This window comes from Sardina pilchardus, chromosome 12 (genome assembly GCF_963854185.1).
Source record: "Sardina pilchardus chromosome 12, fSarPil1.1, whole genome shotgun sequence".
Lineage (NCBI taxonomy): Eukaryota > Metazoa > Chordata > Actinopteri > Clupeiformes > Clupeidae > Sardina > Sardina pilchardus.
The window spans coordinates 31,716,071-31,729,327 of NC_085005.1; the positions used below are offsets into that span (position 1 = coordinate 31,716,071).

General features: G+C 41.5%; 1 pseudogene; it reads right to left on the reverse strand.

The window, feature by feature from the left end:
- Positions 1-307: 307 nt before the first annotated feature.
- On the reverse strand, positions 308-8,592 carry LOC134097455 (interferon-induced GTP-binding protein Mx3-like; annotated as a pseudogene).
- Positions 8,593-13,257: the final 4,665 nt, after the last annotated feature.

The window sequence follows — 13,257 nt, forward strand, 5'->3', positions numbered from 1 at the left end:
CTACTGCCATGGCCACGTGTCCATGGATACATCACTACTGTAATGGCCACTTGTCCATGGATACATCACTACTGCCATGGCCACGTGTCCATGGATACATCACTACTGCCATGGCCACGTGTCCATGGATACATCACTACTGTAATGGCCACGTGTCCATGGATACATCACTACTGCCATGGCCACGTGTCCATGGATACATCACTACTGTAATGGCCACGTGTCCATGGATACATCACTACTGCCATGGCCACGTGTCCATGGATACATCACTACTGCCATGGCCACGTGTCCATGGCCCAACCCTTCAACTCAACTCCTGGCTGAGTTTCTCCTGAGCCAGACTGAGACGCTCGATGCGACTCTGCAGCTCGTTGCGGCGTCGGCCAGCTCAGGACCTTGTCCAAATCCACGCCATCGATGAGGCTCAGCATCTCAGTACACAGCAACTGTGCTGACTGCTTCAACAAGAACAACTGGATCAGCATGGGGACCTGGTCTGCCAAGCGCTGTATCACTATCTGAGATGGACACAGAGGCAGAGAGAGAGTGAGAGAGAGAGAAGGTTTATAGTTTAACCAGTATTTCTCAGCTGTTTTCTCAAGCTGATAGGTCATCTCTTAAAAGATACAATAACATCAAATCCTTTACTTCCTAAAATTCTTAACTTGAATTGTTCATTTTATTTACAAACACAATGGTGGTACTCCACCTCATAGTATGCCCGAAGCATCGCAGGGTACCGCGCCATGCTGTCATATTGAGGAATCGAAGAACAGGGATGAAACGACTCCTGACTGCTGTCCTCAGATGCATCCCCACGGGGGACTGAAGGCCTTTGCAGGATCTGCGGCTGCCAGGGTTCTGGAATATGTTCTGTCATGTGTGTAGACCAGCTGCTCCATTTTAAACTGTTCTCGGATTCTTTTCTCCACTCTGGCCTCCTGTCTCGACTGGATTTTGTCTATCTTGTTCTGAGTATACACACACAAAAGGAAATGTGCTTCAATTTGTGTGATGAGGCTGACTATTTCTTGGAACAATAGTCTGGAATTAATTAATTCAATTCATGAATGACTGAGCTCTTCGCCAAAAACATTACAAAATGTTATGAAAGGACAAAGGGTAAAGGTGCCAGTTTCAGTTTTCAAACTTACCATTATGACACACTGGAGGAACGGGTAGTTTGAGAAACAGGTGTTTAAAGTATTACCGAAGTACTTATCTATTGTTCCTACAAAGAAAACATAATTCACCTGTTTACTTGGTAAACTGAAACAACAGACAAATTTGAAAATAATGAATCACATTTGTGAAGAATGCGTTATTCTTTCTGTGCTGAGATACCTCTGATGGCTCTCAGAGTGTGCAACGCAGGGTCCAATAGTTTCATCACCAGTTTCTGGACGACCGTCTCAAACACTTTGTAGTTGCTGAAACCAGGGAGCTCTCTCCCTCTGTGTTTCTCGTCATACTGATTCACCACGTCCAGTATCTCTTCAGAATCTGTTACGGTGAAGCACACAGAAATACAGTAGCTAATACACTTTAAAGAATATCCATCGAATGACGCCCAAAGTGTAAGGGGGTCTTTCACCTCTTCAAAGAAAAGTGTGTCCTTTAACAGTGCTTAATTATTTTCATTGAAGAATATTTGCCTTGAAATATTTCAAAAATAGTGTGAGGGAATACAGCAATATTGTGAGCTAAAAACAAATCACCTGTTTAGGGGCCTCTCACATAATATGATCACAACATATTTTTATAATAAAAAAAGGTATCCAATGCCGTTTCAGGTATTTTGGCGACTCTAAAGCTCCCTCCAGTGTCATAGAATATTAATATTTTGCCTTGCCATTGTAAATACCTCTCACATCTTGAGCCTTTCTCCCTGAACACGTGAAAAGTGTCGAAAGACTAGACTATATTAAGGTACAAAAACGGTAATTGGCCATTTCCCCCCCTGGAAATCATGAGGCTATGGAAATATGGAAATAAAAAAAAAATACTTCCAATCTAATTGAAGTATCAGTTGGAAATATCCAACCTTTCAGGACACCAATTTTCTTTGTGAATTAATGATGTATCATAATAAATAAATATTAAATAAATGTTCTTCGTTAAAACACTGGGGTCATAATTGGCACCCCTATGTTCATGGATCCAGGATACTTTGCATCCTGATTTTAATTCCCATGGCCTCTGGAATTAAAACAGCTCCACATGATCACATACCCTTCACCAGACCTAGAGATTGGTGGGGGTTTTTTTCAGTTAGCCTATTAGCTAGTTTGATTTGCATTAAGCTCAATGAGCATCAAACAGGCTTATAAGCACAAGAGGCGTGATCAATGGCCGTAGTTCAAATGACTCTGTATGATTTTGGATTGTCCCAATCAGACCAATGATCCGGGGGCACCTTTTGGAGAGGCTTGTGATTGGACCCAGAAGATGTGGACAGACCAATGATCTGGGGGCACCTTTTGGAGAGGCTTGTGATTGGACCCAGAAGATGTGGACAGAAGCAGGAGAGATAAATGTGGAAATAAAAGTTTCCAGCCTGAGCTGTAGGGCGAAATCCAAATCGCCAGCAGATCAGGCAGGGTTCACCCAGCCGAATCAGTCCCCTGATCTAAAGTAAGAGTGGGGTGATTTTCCTTTTTTCTCTTATTCTTTTTTACCTGTGTACCATCAACTTTACCAAAGGTGGCAATAACTGTGGAGGGTACTGTATACATGCTGGTGAACTCACATGACTTTTCGCTCTTCTCAAGTTCATCTTTCCAATGTTTAAAATGGTGCCGCAGAACCACAAACAGGTTGTCATCACTGACACCTTCACCAGCTGACAACTGCTTGATCTCGTCGTTGAAGTGGTTTATGATCTGTGAAAATATTTTTTATTTTTTAAAAAGAAAGAAAGAAATTAGGCATTGCCTAAAGAGGTTACAGTATGTTAGCCTGTTTAGCCTGTTGGGCTCTGTACTCACAGTGATGAGGAAGGTTTTCCTCTCTGACGGATCTGTGGGGGGACCCTCAGCACAATGGCTCAGTTGCTTCCTTGTCTCCAACAGCTCGTTTTTAATATGTTCTGATAGTGTTGGGAGAAAGTTCTGAAACCCATACATACATACCGGTATTCAAACACACACACACACACACACACACACACACACACACACACACACACATACGGAGAGAGAGAGAGAGAGAGAGAGAGAGAGAGAGAGAGGGAGAGAAAAAAAACGACATGCTTTTGTTGACACTTGTTGGAATGATGTTGAGTTATCATAAGGTGCATTGCACACAAATACACCGATGATCAATTTATTTTGGTTTGGGCAGTCACTCCCCAGACCGTGGCTACAGTACATTCTGACAACAACCACGTTGTGATATTTCTCACGTGCTTACTTTGATGTGGCCCACCAGGTCTTGGGTCAGTTTCGTGGCAAGGCTCTGGGTTGTGGTCTTTCCTTCAGTGAAAAGACCGCTAGGAGGCAATCATGCAGAAATAAATTCAGTTATATCCAAGTGCCAAATATCAGTCATATCCATTCTGTTTGGTGCAGTTTTCAAATGAAAGGAAAAGATGTGAATATTGATTTGCCAAGTTGGCCACCATTTACCTGAAATACTGGTGTTGTCTGAAGAAATCTCTCTCCATCCTTGTGGCTTCAGCGAGAGGTATTCTGTCCTCAATTTGTTGCTGACCACGGCACTTTACAACTATATAGCCTTTGCTTAGTGGAATGACCTGATTATTAACAATATCCAAAACAGTCTTTTCTGTGCCACGATCTACAAGGTCAGGCTTAGTCAGAATAGCTGCAGAAACATATTAAGGATAAAGGTTAAATGTTGCAGGACATATTCATATCATGTTGAAGGGATATTGACAAAAGTATAATATATTAGAGGAAAAAGTATTACCCAAAGTTCTCTTTCCATCAGGGTCAACCTTCTGGGCCATTCTAAGAGCTTCAGTTGTTGCTATGTCAACGTTACATGGAACCACCACCAAGTTGATAGTTTCACTCCTCTCAATAAAGCTGAGGATGAGCCTTTTAATCTTCAACAGAAACATGGGTGGTTTATTTCCTCCAGTAAAAACAGCCAAATATATAGTACATACATTATCCTCATTCTCAAGTCTGTCACCACAGTATACCGTAACTTGGCAGGTTAAACAATAGAACATACTCAAAGTATAACAAATTAAAGTGTGAAAAACTGAAGCGTGAAAATGTAAAAGGTGCAGTGTGCGAATGCAAACATCAGTCTGTAAAATAGATTCATGTTAAAAGAGGAATGTTGTGTCACCTGGTCTCCAATGTCCTCAGGTTGTCCTTTAACAGGAACCCGGGCAATGCCGGGTAAATCAATCAGAGTGAGGTCACACACATCAGGGGACAGGATCTCCAGACTGATCAGCTCTTCACAGATCCCAACACCGTCTCCAGCCAGCTCGTTCTGGGCTGAGAGAGACGTTAAATAGCAGTCAGTAAACACTAAGGAAACCTTAACTTAACATTGTTTAGTGTAGCTTTACCCTAACCTCTTTCCCCCTAACCTTCCATTGTACCACTTTATACCTTTTTTTTGTATGTGATTATGATTTTTTTTTTAAGGCGGTTTCAGTGAATGATAAAACACACACACACACACACACACACACACACACACACACACACACACACACACACACACACACACACACACACACACACACACACACACACACACACACACACACACACACACACACACACACACACACACACACAAGCACACTCTCACTCTCCCTCTTTGCTTATACTGGAACCTTTCCCCAATAGAATCTTTCCCATTCTGGCTTGCATGAGTTCAGTTCAGAACTTAAGTTAATACAAAGGTATGTAATAATATTAGAGGAGGATTAAGACATTGATATACCATTTAGCAATTTCTATGTAATCATTTATGACATTTGATAAGCACATCTGTTTCCTCACCTTACCATCATTGACATACTGGAGTCTTACCATCATACTCCTCCACTAGACTGGAGTCTTGCCATCATACTCCAGACTGGAGTCTTACCATCATTGACATACTCCTCCACTAGACTGGAGTCTTACCATCATTGACATACTCCTCCACTAGACTGGAGTCTTACCATCATTGACATACTCCTCCACTAGACTGGAGTCTTACCATCATTGACATACTCCTCCACTAGACTGGAGTCTTACCATCATTGACATACTCCTCCACTAGACTGGAGTCTTACCATCATTGACATACTCCTCCACTAGACTGGAGTCTTGCCATCATACTCCTCCACTAGACTGGAGTCTTACCATCATTGACATACTCCTCCACTAGACTGGAGTCTTGCCATCATACTCCTCCACTAGACTGGAGTCTTGCCATCATACTCCTCCACTAGACTGGAGTCTTGCCATCATACTCCTCCACTAGACTGGAGTCTTACCATCATACTCCTCCACTAGACTGGAGTCTTACCATCATACTCCTCCACTAGACTGGAGTCTTACCATCATACTCCTCCACTAGACTGGAGTCTTACCATCATTGACATACTCCTCCACTAGACTGGAGTCTTGCCATCATACTCCTCCACTAGACTGGAGTCTTGCCATCATACTCCTCCACTAGACTGGAGTCTTGCCATCATACTCCAGACTGGAGTCTTACCATCATACTCCTCCACTAGACTGGAGTCTTACCATCATACTTCTCCACTAGACTGGAGTCTTACCATCATTGACATACTTCTCCACTAGACTGGAGTCTTACCATCATACTCCTCCACTAGACTGGAGTCTTACCATCATACTCCTCCACTAGACTGGAGTCTTACCATCATACTTCTCCACTAGACTGGAGTCTTACCATCATTGACATACTTCTCCACTAGACTGGAGTCTTACCATCATTGACATACTTCTCCACTAGACTGGAGTCTTACCATCATTGACATACTCCTCCACTAGACTGGAGTCTGTGAACTCAGTAGTCGTGTCTTTGTAGGAGATGATCGCCCTCCACTGCACACCGCCCCTCAGCTTCCTCAACTTCAGCATCAGTGGGCATCGAGTCACAATGCCTGAGGGAAAGAGACTTGTGATTCAGCATCAGTGGGCATCGAGTCACAATGCCTGAGGGAAAGTTCTGGTTAAGCCATTTCTGATCTGAGGCCTTTCAAAGCATTCATATTCGCTTTATTGCAAACAAGTAATCAATATACACATGACACAGAACCAGTATAAAAACTACTTATCACAGGTAAAGTAAGGATAACTACTAATGTTAACATAAATGCAATGTTTGGTGGTTAATCAATGGCCAAATGCACCAAATTATCGTTGTTATTTTCTCTTTTTTTGGGGGGGGGGGGGTTATGCCTGTTACATGAGTGTGTGTGCAGACAGTGAACATGTTTACAAACACTGGGATAAGGCTGGCAATGTGGTCTCACTGCTACAAACACCAGACAAAGGCTGGCAACGTGACCTCACCGCTGCAAAGACTCAATTACAACACAATCTCACCAGTTCCTCTGGGGAGAGCCACTCCAGACAGCGCCTCCAGCACGGAGCTCTTCCCTGAGCTCTGGTCCCCGATCACAGCTATCGCAGGCAGGGCCAGATCCTGATCGATGCCCATTACACGCAGGGAGTCGATGAGGTCCAGATAGGGTCGAACTCGCGCTGTCAGATGGATATGAACTACTCCTCCCATTTCCACACTGAAGCAAGAGAAAGTCAAAAACACAACACAACTAGAGCACCAAACTTAGCCACAAAGTATACTGTATATTAATTGTGTATTACAGTAAATGGGGAAGGCAATAGCCCAGGGCTCTGAGGGATAATAGTTTTTAAGTTTTCCTTTATTAGTCTTGCAGGAATATTGTACTCATCTGTAGTGTGTACACTACAGAGGGATAACTATATTGTGTGGCGGAATAACACTTGGAGCACTTAGACTCGGCGCAGTAATATCCTCACTCCAAGTGAAACTGAAGAGTGATGATATTACTCCGCCACACAATATAGTTATCCCTCTTACCCGCTTAGAAATGCACCACGTTTTATTTTGTCTCACCATACTTGGTCGTGTAACTACTCGTGTTACTGTATTTTAATAGGGAAAACATGGAGATGTTTTGTCATTTCTAAATGCATCTCTGTGTGGATCCCAATGAATGAACTGGGCTAGCTAAGTGCTATCAAAGTAGGTTAACGCCGTGCGCCAGAGCCAGTGAGTGCAGGCATTGAAACGTGAGAGGTATGTATCAACTCGTCTTAGTTAAGGGAATAACGTAGTTTAATATGAAAAAACGATGAAGTGTTCCTCCTCTAGAGGAGAGAGTGCACTGGGAGAAGGCAGAGCAGAGGCAACTATTTAAGCCATATTAAACTTCACAGGTTAGCAATAAGCTTTGTATCTTTAGAAAACCAGTCATGTTTTTCAATGGTCGTGCATCATTCCCTCAGTTTGCCTTACGATGGGAGAAATACGGATATCAATGAAACCCATGAATAGGACTTCCTGATTTCAATGATGTAAAATGATGATTTTTACATCATTGAAAGCAGGAAGTCCAACGTTGATATCCGTATTTCTCCCATCTCGAGGCAAACTGAGGGAATGATGCACGACCATTCAAAAACATGAATGGTCTTTAATGCCACATGTGTGCCATTCTAATGGCAAATGTGTGCCATATTACAGTAATATGTGTCCGTACAGTATATCCAAAAGAACGGCTATTGTGAATCTGGTTTCCTTTCCTCACGTCAATAAAGTTGCTCCAATAAAAAAATACCTGATATCAGCCCTTACCTTTGATCTCTTGGAGGATTATGGCACACTACACAGAGGGAATAGGTTTTAAATATTTAGAAACTCAATATTGCTCTGCCTCGACTAAACAACAGTCCATAGCACTGGAATTAGAAACTGCTCAACACTGTTTTGGTGTTTTTTGGATGTACAGTGTTGGTTTAAAGACAATACTGTACCTTGACCATTCGTGAGCTTAGAATTATAAGGTTCTATCTCCGTTTAGGGTAGTTCTGAGATATTGAGCATCAAAGTTTTACATAGCTAGCAAAACTGTACTGTAGTACCTTTTTATTTTGCTAATAATGAACTTTTTTTTTTTTTTTTTTACAAAAATAACACCACACAGGCATTAATAAGCACCTAATGGATCAGATGATGTCAAAAACTCAATTTCGACCAAAATGGAGATAGAACCTTATAATTCTCAGCTCACGCATTATAATTATCATGTCATGTTGAGTAAAGATCCAGCAGCATTGCAGTGACTGTTTCACACACAGGGTTAGGACCAGTAAACACAAAACAGTAAAGTAAAACGGATGACTACCAGCATTCCAGTAAATAGGTAGTAAGAAGCTCTTACATCGTTGATGCATTTTCAGGGCTTTCCGCCGAGACCTCAGACTCAGTGCATGCTGTCTTGCGTGTTTTTGTCAGCTTCGCTTTTTTCCCCTCAGTCGCGCTTCTCAGTCTCCGTTTGTTTTTCACTGTGGAATTGGGTCTGTCCGACTCCATTGCTTCAGGGCTCACTATTTCAATGTGCTGCAAAATGTAACACAAACTGAAAGACAGTTCAATCGTATCCTCATTTCATCTTGATATACAGTGCTATAGACTCTGCCCTCTACTGCCACACCCCTTGCTTTTGTGCTTGTGCAAGCTCTGTAAATGGCATAGACTGTACAGTGGGCGTTGGTTGACATTGACCGCTTTCACGTGAGATTCTCATGAGAGTCACACGTGAATCACGTGTATTTTATTTATTTTTCCCAAGTGAAGCTGCAATGTCCCAAACAACCACCAGGTGGCACTTGTGAGCAGGGTTAGGAATGTCGGCATTTACCACTAGCCAAACAGTCCCAAATTGAATTCAATCCCGAAGCAAGCTGAACATCTTTTCTGCTTTTAATAGAATAGTCTCACAACAAAACTTGTTATTGTTTATGAAGGTGTCTTCTGTTAGCCTATTTTATGAAGAGGCATCTGGCTGTTTCGTTTAGGTTTGTTTTGCTGTCACTAATGGTTTCATGAGGTAGGCCTAACCACTAAAAGCATAAGCCTATGTCCTAAGCACAACTGTGTTCTCGTTTTTGGGTCAACTCATACATTTTATTTCAAATGTGTGGATAGGCCGATGGACGCTTGTTTTTATGCTGGCAACAAAACAAAATGGTTCACGAATGTTATTCTTGATTCTAAATGCGGGAAACAATTAAAAAATAAAATTTCCCATTTTCCGACGCACAACAAACCTCTAGGCTATGTTTATTTGAAATGTAAGCTGGCTGTTGTCAAATTTGTAAAATAAGATAGGCCTACTGGAGAAACTATGGTTTATGCTCTCTTATGCTATTTCTTTCCAAACCGAATGCGAAGGAGGGAGAATGAATTACGAACTGAACGGTTTTGATTAAATATAAAATGTCCCATTTTCCGAAGCACTACAAACATCTTGCATATAAATATTCTATTATTTGGGCCTATTATAAAAGTTGGGACTTTTTTGTTAGAAAACAATTTCATTTGAATTATGGACTGCCTTTGAATGAAATTTGATCTGACTTTCAGTTCACAGAAGAAAGTTTCAAGACGCTAAGAAACACGTTTGCCCCGTGGCATTAACGGAGGCTTAATTTATTTCAAAAGGATATGACCTCATGAATCCGGTTGTTTGCCGTTCTACTTGTCTTTTTTGACCTATAATGATTATAGGGGATGTATCTCATATATCACTGCATTGCAGTGTAAGCCTATTGAATATTGACAGGTTTGAAAATCGTAACATTAGGCCTATTTTCAATCAATGCAAGTTGAAAGCCACACATGTTTTGTCTTTGTTTTGTCTTCTCCTATATTTTGTTCGGCAAATTTGACAACTGTCAGCTTAAATGTCAAATAATATTTCCTTCCCTTTGTCGCCCTAGTTGGCTATTGAGAGAAACGCAGAGAAACGAGAGAAATTGAAAATAAACACAGAGAGTTTGTAAATAGGCTACTAAATAAATGTTTGCATGGGTAATGGACAATTTCAAGAATTCTGGTGAGATGCCGTGTACAATAAGATAGCTTGGATGCTCATGAGCGATGACGAGTGGATGAGCGATTTTTAAAATCAGCCATGCGATCAGTCAGAGGGTCGATTCGGATATCTGTGTGTGCGGATTTTTCTGTCCGAGCCCAATACTGTTAAAATGTCATTCTCTTGATGGTTTCTCATACTTAGGCTATGACAATACGTTTGTTTGTGTGGAAAGCCTGATTTAATTAAGCAACTGTAGGAAGGCATTCAGAAATGTCAAAAGGTGAGCGCAGAAGCTCACACGGGGCAACAAAAGCGCCAACACAGGCACGCACAAGAAGCCCAATCATATAGCCACTTGAAATTAAATGAACATAGCTGCTCAACCACAAATGGCCAAACTAACAGAACAAAACACAACAGGTCCTGTGGACCTATCTAAATGAAATTCTAATCAACGCGTGTAGCCTAACATCAACATAGCGCAAATGAGGGTTATTGACATGAAAATCAGCTCTTGCCTTTTTCATCGAAAACAGTAGGCTACCTTACCCATAGGCTACTTAACTGCAACATGAGATCTATTGGTATAATCTACCTATGAAAGTTTGGGCTATGTTCTTATGCAGAAAAATGATTGCATCAACGGTGGATGGACAACTTTTTAAAAATTTAGGCCTATTGCATCGTTGCGCTGACACAATAGCCTATATCTTAAACGCACGTATTTTGTTGTCAGTAGTTTAACACATTTCTGCACATAGGAAGACGGATGTGAGGGAAATATTTTACATGTATTTTATTTAAAAAAATGTCAAAATGTTCAATGCCTTATCGCGCTAATCTGACCGAGTTCTATCCGCGAACCTGATTTGTTTTTCTTTCCGCAAACACTTAATTTGTTGTTTGTAATTTGTTGCAAATCTCCCGACCACTATGTCGACCAGAGACGGCAAGACCAAGACAGTAAGACCAAGACAAGACCGAGGCAAAGATACTTAAATACCCCTAGCTTTCACTTCCAGTTAAAGTAACTGAAATAATTTTTGGAAAAGGCCTACATTGTTGCAGGTATGACAACACATTGTTTCGGCTATTTTGGTCCATTATGCGTTGGCATTGTCGATCACAATAGGTTTATCTGTAGCCCTGGGCAGTGGGCACCAACTTTTTTTGATGAATTGATAAACATTTAAAAAGTGGTGGGGACAAAATCGTTCGTCATAAAAAAGTGGTGGAGACATGTAGCCAAACATTTTTTTAAATTCGTCTTCTAAGGCACAGAGGTCAGCTCACAGAGGAGGAATGGTACAGTTAGCTTCCAACACTTGATGGCTCGCTTTGTGGTAGGCTAGCCATCTGAATGGAATGCCTCAGTCGGCACGGCAGGTGCTTGGAAAACGACTCAAAAGTCAAAGACTAGACTAGACTAATCGTTATAATATTTTCTATGTTTCAAATCACTTGATCGCAGATGTAACAGAACCCTCACCAATTTGAGTTGACAGTGGGATTAAATTAAGAAGTATTTAAATTAAGTAGCCTAGGCTATTTAAATTAAAGAATTTAAATGTAAATTAAGATGTATTTCCTGATTGGAGAAACCTTTAGCTAGTTTATTTTTCTTTCAGTCCATGATTCCATAATACCATTCGATCGTGCTGCAAATTATCAGACTTGAGAAGCACGCATCGCATCGGCAACTTCGCTGCTCAGTGGCCGAATTTTCTGTCGAGTGTCGAGGAGGTCAGCAGTTGTGAAAAAAGCTGCAGATCATAGACAGAGAAAGCATATGCTCTGAGAACAGAACACAACTGCATGTCAAGTGTAGCCGAGGGTCTGTCTACGCAGAAACAACACGTTTTGATCGTGCGTTTCAAGTGTAGGCCTATGCCGCGAATATCAAATATACTCGACTGACTGAATCCCTTATATTTTTTGGCAACTGTTAAAATATTCAAAACCATGCACATGAAATATCAAAGATAATAGTAAGGCATGGTAGGCTACTGTTCTTCGATAAACAACCAATAGCCTATTTAGATTCACTGCTCCCGTCCTCCGCTGATCAGAGCGCAATTTCGAATAGCCCAACTACGATTAAAATATTTATGCTTTGGCTACTGTATTTCAGGGCCTACACCACCTTGAAAAATGTCTCTGCCCCCCGAGAAAGTAGGTCTAAAGCCTACAGTACATATTCACCAATCCATATGGATTACTCCACAAAGTAAAGCAAACTCGTGGAGTTAGAATGAACTAGGGACACAGACCGGTTTCAGCATCTCTGGTTTCGTTTTTTTTTTTTTTGCGCGCGAGCCGAGTCCTGAGGACATGATACAAGCCAGCGAACTAGCCTTCATTCTCCTCGGAATGAGCCATTTAAGTACGAAGCTGATAAAGTAACCTAAATATAGCCTAGGCACGTTTAAAACTGGTTCTGGCGGCAACGGCGCAGCAGAGTCAGAAACGCAACAAGTCCTCAACATCGTTAAGATCATATAAAATGTATGTCCCCAGCACTTGTGTGTGTGTGTGTGTGTGTGTGTGTGTGTGTGTGTGTGTGTGTGTGTGTGTGTGTGTGTGTGTGTGTGTGTGTGTGTGAGTGCATACAGTACATTGAAGTGTGTGTGTGTGTGTGTGTGTGTGTGTGTGTGTGTGTGTGTGTGTGTGTGTGTGTGTGTGTGTGTGTGTGTGTGTGTCATTTCATACAGATATTGTGCAATATTGAGATTGAGGGGAAAATAGCCATCATTGCACAACATTACTGATCACTCCCCTCATCTTTATCTGGGAAATCTGTTTTTCTCTGAAACACACAGTCAACTCTTGCGCATTTTATACTCCCCACACACACACACACACACACACACACACACACACACACACACACACACACACACACACTTCAATGTACTGTATGCACTCACACACACACACACACACACACACACACACACACACACACACACACACACACACACACACACACACACACACACACACACACACACACACACACAGGTGGTTACGGGGACGCTGGCAAGACACGCCGCTCCGTCCGTTTGTTTTTATGTAATGTTCGTAATTTATGTTTTGTTCTGTTAATTTTTTGTATTTATTTATTTATTTATTTATTTGTTTAGATAAATGTTTTTACT